Source organism: Solanum dulcamara, chromosome 1 (assembly GCF_947179165.1).
Source record: "Solanum dulcamara chromosome 1, daSolDulc1.2, whole genome shotgun sequence".
NCBI lineage: Eukaryota > Viridiplantae > Streptophyta > Magnoliopsida > Solanales > Solanaceae > Solanum > Solanum dulcamara.
In genome coordinates this window covers 26018896-26040335 of record NC_077237.1, presented here as the reverse complement: position 1 = coordinate 26040335, position 21440 = coordinate 26018896, and the positions used below count along the sequence as shown (strand labels likewise).

Sequence of the window (21440 nt, the reverse complement as noted above, 5' to 3'; positions counted from 1 at the left end):
CGAGGGTATATTTAATCCCAAAAATAGTTGAAGGGTATATTTGAGTTATTTCGAATAGTTTCAGGGTATTTTTGATTTGTTTCCGTTATTGTTATTATTGTTGTTGTTGTTGTTGTTGTTGTTGTTGTTGTTGTTGTTGTTGTTGTTGTTGTTGTTCTCTACAGGCCCTATTGGTTCGGATCTACTAAAGTTGAAATTGTTTTACAAACTTCATTAGTGGTAATGCTGAAAATTTTGCTAAAAGAGAGTAATTAAGAATTGTGATTAGAGCACACAAGAATACACTTGTTTTACATTTTCATGATTTGTCACCATCTGTAGTTAAGTAAAAGAATAAATAGTCCTAATTAACATGCTATATAAGTAAGAAGCCTATTATGGATGATCATATCAACTATCCGAGATGCTTAAAGCTCCTACAAGCATTGTTGCTAATATATATATATATCAAGTTTTGAATTTTCAGCATGTGAAATCAAGAATACACAGATTATTGATGATTCTAGGCAAATAATATTGATAGAGAGATTTGGTATTGCACCAGATGGGCATGTAGTAACCATTTCTCTAGGCCATGTTTCATGGAGATCAGATGAACCAGCTGCAAAGCTTTATCCTTCTTCCATGGGATTTTGCCTTGTTAGAGATTTATCATTCCCACGACTCTTGAACGAGTCCATTTACACAGACAACTTTTGTGTTTTATCTAGTAAGTATGTAAATCTTGTCTTCAGATTTGACAAGCTTGGCCCTGATTCATCATACAGCACATCAACCGCAATCGACGAGCCTGATGATTATAATTTGATATTTGGAAATTGTCAAAAGGAATTTCTTGTCACAATGAATGTGTATACTGAAATATACAATGTCAATAATAATGGGGAAAAAGATTTTCTTCCAGCTGGTCAGACTCCATTACCTAAATTCTATTTCCTTTTATTCATTGTATATTTTGTGTTTTTGGCCATATGGGGATTTATTTGCATTAAACAGAGGAAAATTGTTCACAAGATCCATTTGATCATGGCTATGTTGTTGGTTTTCAAGACTTTGAAGTTGATATGTGCTGCAGAAGACAAGATGTACATTAGAAATACAGGAAAAGCCCGTGGTTGGGATGTTGCGTTTTATATTTTTGGATTCTTCAAAGGTGTAACACTCTTCACTGTCATTGTCCTTATTGGAACTGGTTGGTCCTTCTTGAAACCTTTCCTCCATGACCGCGAAAAAAATGTTTTAATGTTTGTCATCCCCTTACAAGTGATGGAAAATATAGCTTCCATTGTAATAAGTGAAGGTGGACCTGTTGAGAAGCAATGGTTAGCATGGAATGAGATGTTCTTGTTAATAGATGTTATGTGTTATTGTATTGTACTTGTCCCAATTTTATGGTCCATTAAAATCCTTAGGGTGGCATCCAAGAATGATGGAAAAGCATCTGAAAATCTCAAAAAGTTAACACTTTTTAGGCACTTTTATGTTGTCTTGATTGTCTACTTGTATTTCACTAGGTTTGGAATTGCTATGATTGAAAGTGTAGTAACTTATATGCATGAATGGGTTACTGTTGTTGCTTCTGAAGGTGCAAGTTTGATGTTCTATATGTTCATATTCTATAATTTTAAGCCAATTGGAAAAAATCCATATTTGGCTATTCACCAAGATGATGATGATGAAGAAGATGACGATGATGATGAAGATGAAGAGGAGATTGCATAAGAATCTCTCCATTAAAGTGCAAGTCTCTTTGGCAACATAGGTAGACGTAAAATTGTACAATCAACTTTTATTTCATATTTATTTTTAGGTTTTTGGACACTTACTAGTGTTTATAGAATCTGCAGCTCTTGTAGAAGAAATATTTCCATGTTGTGATGCATTTTTTTTTTCCGAAATACTACATGTGCAAAGTAATAAAAAGTTAGAGGAAAAAACAATGGAGTTATTGTGTTATATTCTTCAATGAAGGATTTTCAATTGGTTAGCTAATAGCTATGCCGCTTGGTTTTAACTTAGACTTCTGGAATTCCTAATTTAGTAGAAAAACTAAGGCCTGTTTGGAAAGTCACCTTGGTAATTGAATTTGGTGTAATTGGATGTAATTATACTGGCATGTTTGGTGTTGACCATGTAATTATTTGGTCAGCAGATAATTGAGTATAATTGACAGGGGTAGTTACTCTTTACAATTCCTAGGGGAGGCTGTGAATTGGTGTAATTACAAGCTAATTACTTTTTAATTTCTTCCTTTTATTTTCATTTTTATTTTTTTCGTTTTAATTTATTTTTTATTAATATTTTTAAAATTCTTATTATTTTAACATTTCTAAAAATAATATTTTGTATTATTTAAATTTCATTTCATTCTCATTCTCGACCTTTACTTGATGTGATTCCATGCAATTTTTCGTATTACCTTTTTAAATTTTATGTTTATTATTTTCATTAGCATAATTTTGCTAGTATTGGAATTCTTAAATTAAAGTAGAAGTCATTATTGAATAAAGTTACAAATTTATGTTTTTCGTTTCTTTTAAATCATATTTATGTACGTTATGTTGAAATTTGACATTAAGAATAGTATTTTGTTTAAAATTTTATTTTGAATTTAGAACTTATGTTATATTTTCAATTTTATTTATTTTATTAGTATTTATTTGATATTTGACATTGCAACTAATTTATTTTTCAGTTAGACTTGACAGATCATCTTTTTGTCAAATGTTTCAATAATTTTATAGCATTATATTTATAATATTAATATTTTTGTCAAACATGCATTTCATGATGTCCAAAGAAATCTTGTATTTGTAGTTTCTATGATTAATTAATTAAAATATACTAATTTTAAAAAAATATAAATCAATTATTTTTTATAGTATTAGTAAGAACGTATGTTTATTAATTAATATATTTTCAAAAGACAATTTTTATATTAAATATTTAATTTAATATCATTTATAAAGGCCCTGATTTGTCTAATATAAATTTTAAGTTTAGATAATTAACTTTTTAAAAAAAAATTAATATAACATTGTAATTACACTTGTGCAACCAAACAGTACAATTGTAATTACACTGTAATTACATTATGGCAAACAAACAGGTCATCGTAATTATTAGATTGTGTAATTATTAGGTTTGTAATTACCACCCTAGTAATTATACCAATTCCAATTATCAGGTGGCTTTCCAAACAGGCCCCAAGGATATGTTCGAAAAATCACTTGATAATTGGAATAGGTGTATTTATTAGAACAATAATTATACGGCTTAATTAGCAATTACACAGTATAATAATTATGATGACCTATTTATTAGTCACACTTTAATTAAAAGTATAATGCTTGGTTACCCAAATATAATTGCATAATTAGATTGAATCTTTAAAATAAAAGTTAATAATCTAATAAATAATTAGATTGAATCTTTAAAATAAAATTTAATCATCAAAAATTAAAATTATGTTAGACAAAATATGTTCCTTTATTAATAATATCAAATTAGGTATTTAAGATACATATTGCCTCTTGCAAATACATTAATTAATAAATATATAAAATTTGACAATTATTATAAATAATAATTAATATTATAATTTAATTAATTATAAAATTGAGAATATACATTTTATAAGAATATCACGGATTATGTGTTTGACAAAAAGATTAATATTAAAGATATAGCGTCATGAAACTATTCAAATGTTTGACAAAAAAATATTCTATCAATTCTAACTGTAAAATGATGTCATGCAATCTATATATAATATAAAGCTAGATATAAGAAAAGTGATGTGACACCTCTCTTCGTCCAAGAATCCTATTTATCTTTTTTATCATTTTTTTGACAATTTTTCCTTTTTAGTTATTCTTATTATTGTAAAAAAAATGTGTCAATTACTACTCCTTCATTTATTTATATTCTTTAATATAAAAACTTAATCGTCTTTATTTTCATTACTTTTATAACTATTGATGATCATAACTCCTAAATCATATTAATAGTCATGTTCATGATATCATTTGATATTTCATGTTGTTATCTTATAAATAATGGCATTATCTGCTGAAAATTGGCAAGACAAGGTGACTTTAACTACCAAAGGTCTAACAGTGGATTTTGTGAAAATTCAGTGGGTATACACTGTTGACACCCAATTTTGACCCTCCACAAACGTATATTAGTTATTGAGTTTCTTCAATTTTAAACAATCTGAAATAATTGCTTTTATAAAATACCAAAATATTTTCAAGTATATTTTTAAAGAAATTTTTATCATTCTTATAATTTTTAATGATATATATATAGTTCTATATAATTATCTATATAATTATTAATTTCTATAAATATTCAAAAATAATATAAAAAAATTAATTTTATTGTTTCGTAAATTAGTAGCTTATATTTTTGAATTAATTAGTTTATAATTAAGTTAATTAATTCATTCTATTAGAATTAAAAAGCTCGTTAATTTATTATTGTCAATTAGTCTTATCTAATTTTTAGCTGAATTCACAATTGAATCAGTTGGGCTATTTTGTTAAGCTTAATTGGCTAAGTTATCAATTTTCGTGTAGCCATTTTCATTACAAATCCAACCATTTTTCACTCCATCCTTAACCAAATTTCAAGTCATTTTTAGCCCAAATTTGAACTCAAAGTTATCTCAACCCAATGTTGTCATCCTACTCTCTACAAACCCAATAACAACAATAATCTACACTACTACAAGTCTACAACATACTAACATTTATACACCTAAAGCCCAATTCTTATAACAATTTTGCTCCAACACCAACTCACTACAATACATATATATTATACTTATACAATATTAATCTCATCCCTTTCTTCTTTTTCCTTTTCCACCTCTCAATCTCACCTAAACCCTTCTTTTTTAAAATTTCAAACATCATTATTCTCCTACCCCACCCTTTCCTTTTTCCTTTTCCTTTTCCCTTTTTCCTTTTTCACTTCACCAAACCCATCATTATTCAAAAACTCAATCATTATACCCACCAACCTCACTTTTTTTTTTAAATTCCTTCATCTTCTTCATAAGAAAGGGAGAACAACAAGTTCAAAGGAAGAACAATTAATCAATATTCATCATTTTTCATCAAGAATAACAAAAAATATTCAAAAACACACACAAAAAAATAAGAACAAAAATACTGCAAAAACAAAACAAAAAAAATAGAGAAGAGAAATAAGAGCTGAATTTTACACAAAAAATTAATAAGAACAAAGAAGCAACATTTCTTTTTAAAAAAATAATATTTCTATAGCAAAAAGATTTTGAGTCTATTTATTTTTGAATTCAAACTTTCATCGGAACTCTATTTGTGGTGGTGAAGAAACTTCAAATTCGTCGTCTTAGTCGATGCCCGGAAAGAGGTAAAGTCTTTTCTCAATTTTAATTTATTTAATTATTTCATGTTTTCTATTTAGTTTATTCATAATCTTATTTGATTTTTTAGTTAGCATGTGTTATGATTAATTAAATTAATGATAAAAATTTCTTGTCTTGCTTGAAATGTAGTGATATTTTTATCAAATATGTGAAAGTTCTTAGGTTTGTTCATTATTTTCCCAAGTAGTTTTCTTTGACGATATAGATTTTCATGTTTTCAATTTTTTTTCTTTTATCATGATTTAGATAATAAATATATGCTTAAGTTACTAGTTAGTTAGAACTTTCATGGCTTTAAGGTGCTTTTGATATTTTGCTTTAAAATTTGAGTTAGTATAATTTATAGGTTAATTCCATGTTCTTTAGTTACTTGAATATATTTCTATATATATATTTTTTCTACATGTATGCATGTTGTTAGTCATTATGTTATCTTATTATGTTCATATGTGATCCTTTTAAGTGTTATGCATATATACATATGTGTGTTTTGATATTTCTTTGATATTTCATTCTAATGCCTCAAGTACTCACCATACCAAGTTGAATTTAATTGTAATTTGATCATGATTTGTGTTGTCCCTATTCATTTACTGTGAAGTTATAATGCATATGTCATATATATATGTTTGTTTGTTAATATACAGTAGCTCATATTTGTATTATTAAATGTTATGCATGAATTGGTCTCTTAGTACAACACATGATTAATTAGAATTAATGAGGTATCTCGTCCTTAGATGCAAGTTTCATATTGATTTTCTTTAGATCCTAGTGAGTGCTGTTATGTCGAAAAATGGACTAGAGTTTAAAATTAATTTCATCTTCATAAAAAAAATTAATTTTAGTAAAAGAGGAGTCGCCACTTAATTATTTTAAAGAAATTAAGAAAACTTAATTTAAAAGACCCTAACAGATTTAAGTGTTAAAAATTTAGAGAAAAAGGGTACGAGGTTCATATTACTATTTTAAGAAGGTTTTAGCACTTAAAATAGCAGCTAACATGCAGTTATCCAACGATTTGAAAATTATTTGACTAACTTTGGAAAATATTAATTTAAAAGAAACGAAGACTTTGAAATTATTTTTTAGAAAAAAAAAAAAACTTAAATATTTGATTATAATATACATGTATATATATATATAAAAAAAAGTAAAAGTTTATCAATGACTAAGTAATGTAGAAAATCATTTTAAGAATAAATTAACATGAATTGGTTTATCCTTAGAGGAATTCAATTAAGCTAAATCAAACTAATCAACTTCTACGTTAGTATAAACAAACGTAAATAAATAAATAAATCATTACAACCCGAATTAAATATAAATGAATAAAGTATAAAAATTTGGTCCAACACTTAGTTTCTGTACGCCTAGACTAAGTTATTGGGCCATCTGCATTTTGGAACTTAAGCCCAATTTCATTATATATCGCAGCTGTATATACACTGTATTGAATTGTATATACACCATATACCACGTGTTTGTTTCCTGTAGATGTTGTATATCACTGTATATCATTATATATCACTGTGTATCAGACTATATATACATTGTATACAGTTTTTATTCCTTGTAGCTGCTGCATATTACTGTATATACACTATATATAGTATTTTCCCCTGTATCTACTATATATCACTGCATATATACTATATATAGTATATATACAGTGTATATAACACTGTATACAATGTTGTTTTCCCTGCACATACTATATATCATTGCCTATACACTGTATACAGTATATATACAGCGTATATAACATTATTTCTTTACATCAAATTGTATACACACTGTATATCAGTGTATACAGAACTGTTTTCCGCTCGTATTCCATGTATACAACCCAATATCAATATTCAAATCATGGATATTACCTTTTTTTTCATGTATCAATTTTCAGTCATTTGATCAAGATGATAGAAGACTCAAAACTCAACGATATGCAAGGATGAAGTCCAAAGATTGACTCGAATTGATATCACATGCATCAAAAATAAAATTACATAAGCATTTACTCATTTTAAACTAAATCAAGGAATATATCATGGTATTTTGAGTTATTAAATTGATGGGCACCCTAGAAGTGACTAACAACATGCTAACCAGCTCAATTTTAAAGAAAAAATCAAATCAATTAGACCATGAAGGTTCTAACTAAATATATCTTAAGCATATTTTATTATCTATATTATGTTAAAAGAAGATTTTGAAAACATGAAAATCTATATTGTCAAGGAAAACTACTTGAAAAAAATAATGAACAAAACGAAGTGTTTTTATTAGATAATCCTAACACATGCTAGCTAATTAATCCTAACACATGCTAAATATAAAGAATTTCTATCACTAATCTAGCTATTCTTAATACATGCTAATTAAGAAAAACAAGACTACAAATCAACTAACTATAAAACATGAAATAATATGAAATAATTAAATAAAATGAAGCTAAGAAAAGATTTTACCTTTTTCTGGGCAGCGAGACTAAAGACGACGAGCGGAAGACGACTTCACCACTACCCAAGATCTTGACGGGGCTCCAATCTACAAAAAGAAAAATTAAAAATTTAGACTCAAACCTTCGTGGGTTCGATGTTCTAAGAACACTGTTCTTAGCCTAAATTTTGATTTCAATCTCCTATTTTCCTTGAAAAAAAATATAGATTGAAAGCTAGAAATTTTCACAACTTTTAGGCTAGAGAAAAGAGTCCAAAATCCTAATCAAGTTAAGAAAATTTCCAACTTTGAAGTGGTTAAAGAAAACCGCTTTCTTCTCCTTCTCTTAACAAGAATATGAGCTTTTATATAGGCTCCAAAAACTCCAAATCCCTCAAGGATTTTCGATGTGAGAGAATAGGATTTTTTTATTTTTTTTTAGAAAAAACTAAAAAAATTCAAAAATTCAAAATATAATTAAACTAACCTAACTAACATTGTTTAGTAAAAAACTAAAATCTTTTTGAAATGATTTTTGAATAACTACATAAATAGTAATCCAAGATATAGTTATATAGAAATATGTATATTATACTAAAATTTATAAAAAGATAAAAATAGTTAAGAATAACATTAAAATATTTTATTTTTTATAAAAGATAATTATTTCAAAATGTTCAAAATTTAAAGAAATTTGACAGCTAATTTGCGTTGTAGATGGTCAAAATTCGGTGTCAACAGCTGTCCCTTTCTTTGAGTAGGGTCGATGAAAGAGATTCTGGGCAAAGAAAATTAACAAATCAAATTTTGACCGGCCATATCTTCTGCTTTCCAAAAGGAGGTTTGGCACGATTTTTGAAAGAATACAAAAGTTATCCTAGTGTCGAATTATGGAGAAACCAGAATTCTTGAGAATGAGATGAGGAAGTTTGTTGGAGTACAGTCGAGTTTTCAATATCGAGCTCGCCTAAATATCCTTAAACTTAGGAATCAGACTGCTTGTAGTTTGACTCGGTCGGTTGAAAAGAAAATCTCTTATGCTAAGATAACCTTTGGTCGTGAGGAGTGATAATTGAATCGAGTATGAAAAAGAGGTTTGCAACCTCTTAGCCATGAATGTGGCTAGCTTCACACCCATAATTAAGAACTTACAAAGACATAATTTCCATAGGTCTCGGTGCATTGTCACTCGGATTGAAAAATTGCTTATGGTAAGAGTCAATGTTTTTCGGATGCAAAACAGAAATTAATAAACCTCAAAGAAATATCCGAATGCCTTCTGATAGGGGTGTGGTTTGATTGTGGTGGAATTCGCCTTCCAACTCGTGTCCTAAGAGTTTGATACTCCTTTTCGGACTATGCCTCAGTTCGCTACTAAAAAAAAGTTCCACGTTGTGCTGCATCCTTCTTGATGTCATCCGCACCTGTGGTTTAATTGAGAATCTATCCTCTTGGATAATCTCGCCAAACACTGAGACAAAATTCATTAGTATAAAATATAATTCAAATAAAAAGGTAGTGTCGTTACATGTCGGCACGTATTCATCTCTTGGAACATTTGACTTCAATTTCCTTTGATTTTATACTGTAGATGATGGCTAGATATGATGCAATATAATGATGATGATGTTCCATCAATAGGATGATAATGCTCCATTAATGATGATGATATTCTATTAATAGGAATGATGATGCTTTATCGCAAGGATAAAGACCTATTAATGTTCCATCGGTAGGATACAAATATGCGTGTTCATCGGTAGGATGAATGGAGATCCATCGGTAGGATAATGATATTCCATTGGTAGGATAATGATATTCCATCGGTAGGATGTATGTTACTCCATTGATAGGATATAACTTAATGTTCCATCGGTAGGATATAAATATGTGCGTCCATCTGTAGGACGAATGAAGATCCATTGGTAGGATGATGATATTCCATCGGTAGGATAATGATATTCTATTTATAGGATCTAACTTAACGTTCCATTGGTAGGATATAAATATGTGCATCCATCGGTAGGATAAATGAAGATCCATTGGTAGGATGATGATATTCCATCGGTAGGATAATGATATTCCATCGGTAGGATATATGTTACTCTATTGATAGAATATAGATTGATATTCCATCGATAGGACATAAATATGTGTGTCCATCGATAGGATGAATGTAGATCCATTAGTAGGATGTAGATTGATGTTCCATCGGTAGGATACAAATATGTGTGTCCATCGGTAGGACGAATGAAGATCCATTGATAGGATGATGATATTCCATCGGTAGGATAATGATATTCTATTTATAGGATCTAACTTAACGTTCCATTGGTAGGATATAAATATGTGCGTCCATCGGTAGGATGAATGAAGATCCATTGGTAGGATGATGATATTCCATCGGTAGGATAATGATATTCCATCGGTAGGATATATGTTACTCCATTGATAGGATATAGATTGATGTTCCATCGATAGGACATAAATATGTGTGTCCATCGATAGGACGAATGTAGATCCATTGGTAGGATATAGATTGATGTTCCATCGATAGGATACAAATATGTGTGTCCATCGATAGGACAAATGGGGATCCATTGGTAGGATATAAATTGATGTGTCCATCGGTAGGACGAATGAAAATCTATTGGTAGGATGATGATATTCCATCGGTAGGATGTGCGTTACCATGTTGGCAGGTCAACCTCCTCCGATTTTGACGTAGAGCAAACAATACGTATTTTCTAAGTTGATGTGATTTGTAATATATACCTCGGTTGCAAATTGCTTTCAATTTGATGTAATATGCAATAATTTGATATGATACGATATGATGATAAATTAACATGATATGCAGATGGCCTTTCGGCAATGGCCCTCTTGGCAATGATATGATAAATGATGGCCCTCTCAGCGATGATATGATAAATAATGGCCCTCTTGGCAATGATAAATGAATGATGAATGATGACCCTCTTGGCAATGATAAATGATGAATGATGGCCCTCTTGGCAATGATGAATGATGGCCCTCTTGGCAATGATGAATGATGAATGATGGCCCTCTTGGCAATGATAAATGATGAATGATGAATGATGGCCCTCTTGGCAATGATGAATGATGAATGATGGTCCTCTTGGCAATGATAAATGATGAATGATGAATGATGGCCCTCTTGGCAATGATGAATGATGGCCCTCTTGGCAATGATAAATGATGATTGATGGCCCTCTTGGCAATGATATTACCACCTCCGGTAATATAATATGAATAATAAAATATGAATGACCCTCTTGGCAATGATATTACCACATCCGATAATATAATACGAATAATAAAATATGAATGACCCTCTTGGCAATGATATTACCACCTCCGGTAATATAATATGAATAATAAAATATGAATGACTCTCTTGGCAATGATATTACCACCTCCGGTAATATAATAATAATAAAATATGAATGACCCTCTTGGCGATGATATTACCACCTCCGATAATATAATACGAATAATAAAATATGAATGACCCTCTCGACAAATGATATTACCACCTCCGGTAATATAATACGAATAATAAAATATGAATGACCCTCTCGACAAATGATATTACCACCTCCGGTAATATAATACGAATAATAAAATATGAATGACCTTCTTGGCAATGATATTACCACCTCCGATAATATAATATGAATAATAAAATATGAATGGCCCTCTTGGCAATGATATTACCACTTTCGGTAATATAATACGAATAATAAAATATGAATGACCCTCTCGTCAAATGATATTACCACCTCCGGTAATATAATACGAATAATAAAATATGAATGACCCTCTCGTCAAATGATATTACCACCTTCGGTAATATAATACGAATAATAAAATATGAATGAACCTCTTGGCAATGATATTACTACCTCCGATAATATAATATGAATAAAATAATATCATCGTATACAGGATTAGATCATCGTATACGATATCATATCATTGTATATTGTATTATATCATTATATGCGGCATTATACGTGCCCATTAGACGTCTTTGAGGATGGAGAATATAATTTGACGTCATTATGGACGCTTGCATTGAAAGTAGCTCTTTTGCGTTTTCCTTCACTCAAAAGAAAACAAGTAATAGACACATTGTCGTTTTAACTAACGACTAAGCAAAAATCTTTGGGAAAATTCTTGAAAATATGTACAAAGTGCCTGATCACTTTGACATTAGTTTGTGAATATCATGCTCATTTCCGAACACTCTATATTTATTGTGGCTCATGGCTTGCTGGAGATTTGAACGAGGCATTGTTGTTCATTTTTTGAACGTCTCCTTTCGTCTAATGAATCTTGGTGACAAAATTATCACTTTGAAAACTCTTTGTTCTTTTAACTTCTTTGTACTTGCTAAAAAGAGGGATATGGTGATCTTTTATAATCTGCATCCACAGAAAAATTATTAGTTTTGAATGAATTGATCTGTGTTGAATTCTCCATTTGTTTTCTCCTTGTCTTGCTATCTTTGATCGTTTGCTCTGATTCCCCACTTTTCGGTAGATATAAGACTAAAATATATTCATGCAAAATATTTGATGTATTAAAAGCTTTAAGAAAGATGAGTTTTTTGAAAAGCAATTTGGAAAGGGTCACTGCCAGATGTCATGTCACGCATAACTTAAGTGAACGTCCTTGATCCGAAGCTTTGAGCAGGCTTGATATCTTATTCACAAATTTTTTAAGGATTCTTGGGAAATTCTGACATAGCTAGAAAGTTTTGACTCTGAACTCTGATGGTGCTAGAGATTATTGAGGTTGACATTGACCTTCCAATAATGTCGGGGATCATTTGAGGTCAACGTTAAACTTTGAAGTTGAGTAAAACCTTCTGATGATATTAGATAAAAATTTTGAGGTTATCCTCAAAAATTTCTGTCCCAGTTAGATGTCTTGGTAAATATCAAACTAACAATAAGAGAACTATAGAATTTTTGAGATCCTATCAAAAATTCTGTCCCAGTTACTTTTTGATGCACTTCAGTCTTGTTTTCTTTTGTAAAAAGATCTTCCTTGAAATTTTTGAGTCCCTCTCAAAATTTTTGTCCCAGTTTCTATTATAAATAGAGAACTTATGGGAGATATGACCGAACCGTTATGGCGCCTATGTATCCCATTGAGGCAGGAATCAGGTTAAACGTAGTTCTCCTCTCGAAAGATAAATGAGAAATGAGAGATTTTGATACAAAAATGATCGAGGCCGACATAGGCCACCTACGTATCTCATTCTTGAGAATTCAGGTCAGACATAGTTCAAACTAAAAGAGATTTTGAAAATAAACAAGCATGGAAGCGATTACAAGAAAATGATGTAATTACAGGAAAAATACAAAAGGAAATTAAAACTATATTTTCTAAAGTAAAGTATTTAAAATGAATTTTCGCAATAAAGGAGGCTTTCATAAAGAAATAAACTTCGGCCATGGTCATAGATCAATTTGCCCTTTTCAAAATAATACGAAGAGAATTAAAGAGTAACAAGGTAAAAGTGACATAAAGGATGGGTATCCAGACTACCCCCGGTTTTTCAAAAAATAACATAAAATTCGTCTTTATCTATCAAGATGAGTGAGGAACCAAGAGCGGATTGCAGGTCCAATTAGGAACTTGCTCTTTAGGCTTGGCATCTCGTATGCCTGATATCTCGATTATCACAACATTACTGACTCCTTCTCCTAGACCAACATTATTGGTGGACTTTCGCACCGAAAATGACTGAGGCATATGAGGAAAAGGCTTTTCAAGATTGTCAGGTTTGACTGGGACTATTGACTTATCTGTATTCCAATCTTTCCCAACTTCAATCATGTTAATAGTCACCCCTCCATGATTAGACAGGGGGTTATTATTGACATTAGGACCGACAGTTTGGAGAATGACAACCTTTTGATCTATTAGGTCTTGAATTTTATGCTTCAAGTTGATGCAGTCCTCGGTGATATGCCCAGCACCTCCTGAATGATAAGAACAATAAAGATCTGGTCTGTAAAATTTGGAATTGACATTGATGTTCTCTGGGTCGATTGTTTGTATCATGCCAGCCGCTTTTAATCTCTCAAAAAGCTGTGTTCTGGTCTCAATCAAAGGAGTAAAGACTCGAGAGGATTTATTCTCAAGGTTTGGGTGAGAAAAGTTATAATTATTTTGCGGAGGTGGAGGTACTTGACGGTATTTCAGAGGATTTCAGTAAAAAGGTGCGGGAGTTTGAAAATTTAGGCGTTGCGCAGTTTGATAGTGCGGAGGTAGGTAATTAGGAGGCGGAGTTTGGTAACTCGGTTGGACGTAAAAAATTGGGTAGCGATTATTTGGAGATGGGGGGTAGATTTTGGAGGGTGAGGTTTTTCTAGAGCTAAAATAGGGTGATCTTCGTATCCTTCTATCGGGCGCATCAGAAATAAAGAACACATCTTTTTTCTTTTTGAACAAAACTGAGGAACTAGTTTGGATAGCCACACGGATAATCCTTCCGATCTTAAGACCATCTTCGATGGTCTCACCAATTTTGACTACCTCAGCAAATTTTGCTCCTACGAGCAACAACATCCTGTCATAGTACTCAGGCTCTTGATTGCGTACAAAGACTTCAATAATCTCTTTTTCAGTCATGGAAGGTCTCACTCTGGCAGCCTCTTTCCTCCAACGGTAGGCGTACTCTCGATAACTTTCAGTAAAGTTTTGTTTGATTTTCTCTAAAGAATAACGATCGGGAACGATTTCCATGTTGTAAGCAAATCTTTTGATGAAATCTTTAACCAAAGCATTCCAATTTGGCCACTGTTTCATCTCTTGAGAAGTAAACCATTCCAAGGCCTCTTCGCTTAAGCTTCGGCTAAAGAGTCGCATTAATAATGCCCCGTTCTTCCCAACTCCTACGAGTTGATCACAATATGCTCTCAAATGAGCCAAAGGATTCCCGGTTCCACCGAAAGTATCAAATTTAGGTACTTTAAACCCTTTCGGAAGGTCCAGATCTGGTTGGATACACAGATCTTCATAATTCAAACCAACAACATCTGGGGTATAGTGAAACTCCTTCATAGCTTTTACAATTTCCTCTTTCATGCTCTGCTTAGTTATTTCCTCTTTAGTTCTCCACTTCATTTCTTGTTCCTCATAGTGATCAAGTTCAAAACCATTGGTATAGGGCTCATTTGGGATTGGGATTTGGAAAGCTGCCTTTTGAGGCAAGGGAGGAATAATGGGAGGGTTTGGTGTATTTTGAGGGACTTGGTAATTTTGGGGGAATGTTTAACGGTTAGTATGCTGATTTTGATGATGGAGAAAGGTCTGTGGATTGTTAACATTTTGGTTTTGTGGGGGAGGACAGGCTTGAGGGTTGGTGTTTTGTGAGGGAGGAAAGCTTTGGGGATTGGTATTTTGAGGGTGAGGTGGTGCTTGGTAGGAAGCGGAAACATGATGGGGGTTGGAAGCAGTGAGGTCAACAATGAAGGCATTTTGCGCGGGGTTTAAGGATGGGTTTTGAACGTGTTCCGTACTTGAACTTGGAGAAGGAAAGTGAATTGGAGGTCTTCCATCGCCTGGAACAAGCATGTTGGCGGCTATAGCTAGGTTTGATAATTCTCGATTCTTTTGTATCTCAACTCTCATCTCGGTGATTTGTTGCACTAACTGTGCAATCAGCTCATTTTGTTCAGTGATGACAGGGTCTGTCACAACAATATCAGTCAACCCAGTGTCCTCATTATGTCCAGTTATTTTTTCTTTTCCTATTATCAAATTTCGATCAGAAAATGATTCTTTAGGCACTTTAGATCTTGTGAAGTATGGATGCTCGGCCAGATTATCAACACAGATCAATTCTAGATATCTGCACAGAAAATAACTCAAAAGGCAAACATGTCAGTCTGCATTCATAAGAGATAATGCAAAATATCATACCGAAAAAAGATAAACACATAAGAGTTGCTTTGTTTGAAGACAAGATAACCCACGAGTATTGAAAAAATGACAAAATAGACAGGAATTTGCCTATTGATTTTAGGATTTAGTGTATCAAGAAATATGACTTGTGTTGAATCAAGATCTTCTTGCTTTTATCGCGGTTGTATCTATACATCTACTGATGCAATATTGGAATTTTTTTGTAAAAAATGAAAGGAAAAAATAAGCTTTTAAAAGATAGTGGTCAAACCTTGAAAAACTGCCTACGTATCCCACAAATGAGATGTAGTTTGACTAGCTCCGACAAATCAATCATTTTTTAGAGGAGAGAGTAAGGTTTAGGACATGAAAGTGAATTTGAATTTTGTGGTGAAACCAAAGACTCTAAGAGCATTTCATCGCACTTTGTGGTGAGTTGATATTTGTGCTTTGGGGGATTTTAGAAAAGAGTGGGTTAGAGTGCCTTCAAGTAAGCAACACATTCATTCAAACATATAACAGATAAACAATTATTGTGTGTCCTAAACAGATATGTAACCCTTTTATGCCAATGATAGGCCTATCGATTTGAAGGATGTATAGCACCATTTGAAACATTTTATTGCCCCAAAACTTATATTTATACAAATATTATGAATAAATTGAATGGGGGGTACATAATGGGGAAAAAGAAATATAAATAATCAGTCCCACGCAGGGGTACAATCCTAACTAAGCCTTCGTGAAATAACTTTTGTTCTTGACTTCTTGACATCAACCTCTTTGGATAGAATAACAATTTTGTGAAGATCTTTTTAAGCTAATAAAATAAACTTCCAACCCCGTGGGACAATGTTTGTCAAATAGCGCATACAACCTTCAAATTTAAACACATAGGTATGATCGCCCATTTAGGCCGAGGGCTATTTTGGACTCAAAGTGGTCTTTCTAATGAGCCCAATACACCTTGGGTATTGGGTCATCTTAGGCAAATGCACTAAATCAGGGTTTTGGTTTTTCTCTATGCTAGGTTGACTAGGAGTGGTTTTTGCGAGACTGGTAACCCAAGCGGACAACTCAGGCTGGAACTTACAACAATCATTGGACGCATGGCGTATCAATACATTGTCGATCGTTCTGAAAAAGAGTTAAGTACAAAAAGCCCGGCTGCGGTTCCGCAAAATCGTTCTTTAATATACTATATATTCAATAGAAAGATGCCATGAAATGCAAATGACGATTTAATATAAAAACTAAACACGTAACGGTGCAATTAAGGAAAATAAGAATTACTAATTATTTCAAATAGTTAGTCAAATAAACAATCAAATCTAATGGTTAGAATCTAATTAATTCCCCAGCGGAGTCGCCATTTCTGTTATGTCAAAAAATGGACTAGAGTTTAAAATTAATTTCATCTTCATAAGAAAAAATTAATTTTAGTAAAAGAGGAGTTGCCACTTAATTATTTTAAAGAAATTAAGAAAACTTAATTTAAAAGACCCTAACAGATTTAAGTCTTAAAAATTTAGAGAAAAAGGGTACGAGGTTCATATTACTATTTTAAGAAGGTTTTAGCACTTAAAATAGCCACTAACATGCGGTTATCCAACGATTTAAAAATTATTTGACTAACTTTGAGAAATATTAATTTAAAAGGAAACGAAGACTTTGAAATTATTTTTTAGAAAAAAAATGATAAAACTTAAACATTTGATTATAATATACATGTATATATATATATAAAAAAGTAAAAGTTTATCAATGACTAAGTAAATGTAGAAAATCATTTTAAGAATAAATTAACATGAATTGGTTTATCCTTAGAGGAATTCAATTAAGCTAAATCAAACTAATCAACTTCTACGTTAGTATAAACAAACGTAAATAAATAAATAAATCATTACAACCCGAATTAAATATAAATGAATAAAGTATAAAAATTTGGTCCAACACTTAGTTTCTGTACGCCTGTACTAAGTTATTGGGCCATCTGCATTTTGGGACTTAAGCCCAATTTCATTATATATCGCAGCTGTATATACACTGTATTAAATTGTATATACACCATATACCACGTGTTTGTTTCCTGTAGATGTTGTATATCACTGTATATCATTGTATATCAGACTGTATATATATTGTATACAGTTTTTATTCCTTGTAGCTGCTGCATATTACTGTATATACACTATATATAGTGTTTTCCCCTATATCTACTATATATCACTCCATATATACTGTATATAACACTATATACAATGTTTTTCCCCTGCACATACTATATATCATTGCGTATACACTGTATACAACGTATATAACATTATTTCTTTACATCAAATTGTATACACACTGTATATCAGTGTATACGATACTATTTTCCGCTCGTATTTCGTGTATACAACCCAATATCACTATTCAAATCATGGATATTATCTTTTTTTCCATGTATCAATTTTCAGTCATTTGATCAAGATAATAGGAGACTCAAAACTCAACGATATGCAAGGATGAAGTCCAAAGATTGACTCGAATTGATATCACATGCATCAAAAATAAAATTACATAAGCATTTACTCATTTTAAACTAAATCAAGGAATATATCATGGTATTTTGAGTTATTAAATTGATGGACACCCTAGAAGTGACTAACAACATGCTAACTAGCTCAATTTTAAAGAAAGAATCAAATCAATTAGACCATGAAGGTTCTAACTAAATATATCTTAAGCATATTTTATTATCTATATTATGTTAAAATAAGATTTTGAAAACATGAAAACCTATATTGTCAAGGAAAACTACTTGAAAAAAATAATGAACAAAACTAAGTGTTTTTATTAGATAATCCTAACACATGCTAGCTAATTAATCCTAACACATTCTAACTATAAAGAATTTCTATCACTAATCTAGCTATTCTTAATACATGCTAACTAAAAAAAACAAGACTACAAATCAACTAACTATAAAACATGAAATAATATGAAATAATTAAATAAAATGAAGCTAAGAAAAGATTTTACCTTTTTCTGGGCAGCGAGACCGAAGACGACGAGCGGAAGACGACTTCACCACTATCAAGAGCTTGACGGGGCTCCAATCCACAAAAAGAAAAATTAAAAATTTAGACTCAAACCTTCGTGGGTTTGATGTTCTAAGAACACCGTTCTTAGCCTAAATTTTGATTTCAATCTCCTATTTTCCTTGAAGAAAAATATAGATTGAAAGCTAGAAATTTTCACAACTTTTAGGCTAGGGACAAGAGTCCAAAATCCTAATCAAGTTAAGAAAATTTCCAACTTTGGAGTGGTTAAAGAAAACCTCTTCCTTCTCCTTCTCTTAACAAGAATATGAGCCTTTATATAGGCTCCAAAAATCCCAAATCCCTCAAGGTTTTTCGATGTGGGAGAATAGGATTTTTTTTTTAGAAAAAACTAAAAAAATTCAAAAATGCAAAATATAATTAAACTAACCTAACTAACATTATTTAGTAAAAAAAATAAAATCTTTTTGAGATGATTTTTGAATAACTACATAAATAGTAATCCAAGTATAGTTATATAGAAATATGTATATTATACTAAAATTTATAAAAAGATAAAAATAGTTAAGAATAACATGAAAATATTTTATTTTTTATAAAAGCTAATTATTTCAAAATGTTTAAAATTTAAAAAAATTTGACAGCTAATTTGCGTTGTAGATGGTCAAAATTCGGTGTCAACAATTGTATTTAAAATGAGATGTCTAAATATCATTTATTAAATTAATAAGAATCATATCTCAATTGCTTTCTCTCTATTCATGTACTAATTTTATCCTTTTTGTTTATTGTATGAACTATTGTCTGAGTCCAATGTGGACTTTCTCTATTATTTGCATTTTGACGTTGAGCCACGAAGTATCATTTTTTTCGAGTCATCCTCTTCAAAAAATAAAATGTAAAGGAATGCTGATTTACACACTGCTGGAGCTGAAAATAGGCTATATATAGTGTATATATAGTCCGATATACATGAAAATAGTATTGTATACACTGATATACAGTGTATATACATCTACGATATACAGTTGAATTGGACCTAAGACCCCAAAAGCATGTGACCCAATAACTTAGTCCAAGCGTACAAAAACTAAATGCTGGGAGAAATTTTTATACTTTATTCATTTATATTTAATTCAGGTTGTAATAATTTATTTATTTATTTACGTTTATTTATACTTGCGTAGAAGTTAAATTAGTTTGGTTTAACTTAATTGAACTTCCCTAAAAGAGAAACTGTTTTTTCTGTTAATTTATTCCTTAAAAATAATTTCATTTAGGTGTTATCTTTTACTTAGACATTTCAACAAATATAATTGTCTTCCAAATTATCTGAAAGGTTTTTAAGTTGATGTTCTTTCAAATCAATTGAGTTTAAAGTGTCTTTCTCTAAAAAATTTTTCCCTAAATAGCTCAAGTTATTTTCCTTGTTTAATCAAAGTATTGATCGCCTTGAATTTAGTTAAAATACATTAGATCTACTACTTCTCTTTAAATATATTTAAAATTTATTTACTTAGTCATTTAATAGAGTATATTTTCTTGATAAATTATCTCAAGTATTTCAAGCTGATTTATTGCTCAAATAAATATATTTATCTTTATTACTTACAAGTGATTTTCCCAAAGTAAGTCAAATAATTTTTAAATAGTCGGATAATCGCACGTTAGCGGCTATTTTGAGTGCTAACACCTTCTCAAAGTGGAAATTTGAACTCTTACCCATTTTCTCTAATTTTTAAGACTTAAACTTGTTAAGGTCTTTTAAATTAAGTTTTCTTAATTTCTTTAAAAAATAAATGACGACTCTTCTTTTTTTTTTAAAAAAATAATTTTTCTCTAAAAGTTAAAATTAATTTTAAACCGTCTTTTTCCGACATAACATACACTTTAACAAAAAGCTATATGGCACCAACGTGAAACCCTAAAATCATGAGATCTCTTCAGTGGCAATGGTCACCATTACATCTGGTCAGCCCCCCACTGGGGCTAATCTAACAACCTTAGATGCAAACTCGGTTCCTAAACATAGTTTTTTAGCCACGTTACGCTCAAATAAATTAATAGCGAAGCTAATCCCAATGAAGCCGGTCCTATATCTACTTGGGGACCCCAGAGTCATATGGAGGAAGTGGAGCAAATGATTATCAAGGAGAACCTAGAATTTGCTATAGTCGAAAAGTTCTCATATGGATGGCCTAATATTCAAGATCTGAGGAGATTAATTTCTAAACAATGTGAACTGAAAAGGGACTGCAATATTGGTCTTTTAAGAAATAGGCATGTGTTAATGAGGGCTTCATGTTTGAAGGATTACGTGAACTTGTTATCAAAGCTTGTGCATTGCATTATGCACAAAGGATGGACATATCCAATGAGAACTCTTAAATGGGATCCAATGTTTGATCCGGAGGAGGAGGTGTCAAAAACAATTGCATGAATCTCTTTTTTAGTACTACCCCAAATTTCTTCATAAAAGAGGAGGTATTTTCACTAACAATAGCAGTGGGAAAATCACTACAAGTTGATATAGTGACAAGGAACCAAACAAGACCAATTTGTGTAAGAGTCAAGGTGGAGGTGGATTT

General features: G+C 31.0%; 1 pseudogene; it reads left to right on the top strand.

The window, feature by feature from the left end:
• The first annotated feature begins 377 nt into the window (after window positions 1-377).
• LOC129892350 (protein CANDIDATE G-PROTEIN COUPLED RECEPTOR 7-like) lies at window positions 378-1722 on the top strand (annotated as a pseudogene).
• The last annotated feature ends 19718 nt before the right edge of the window (window positions 1723-21440 follow it).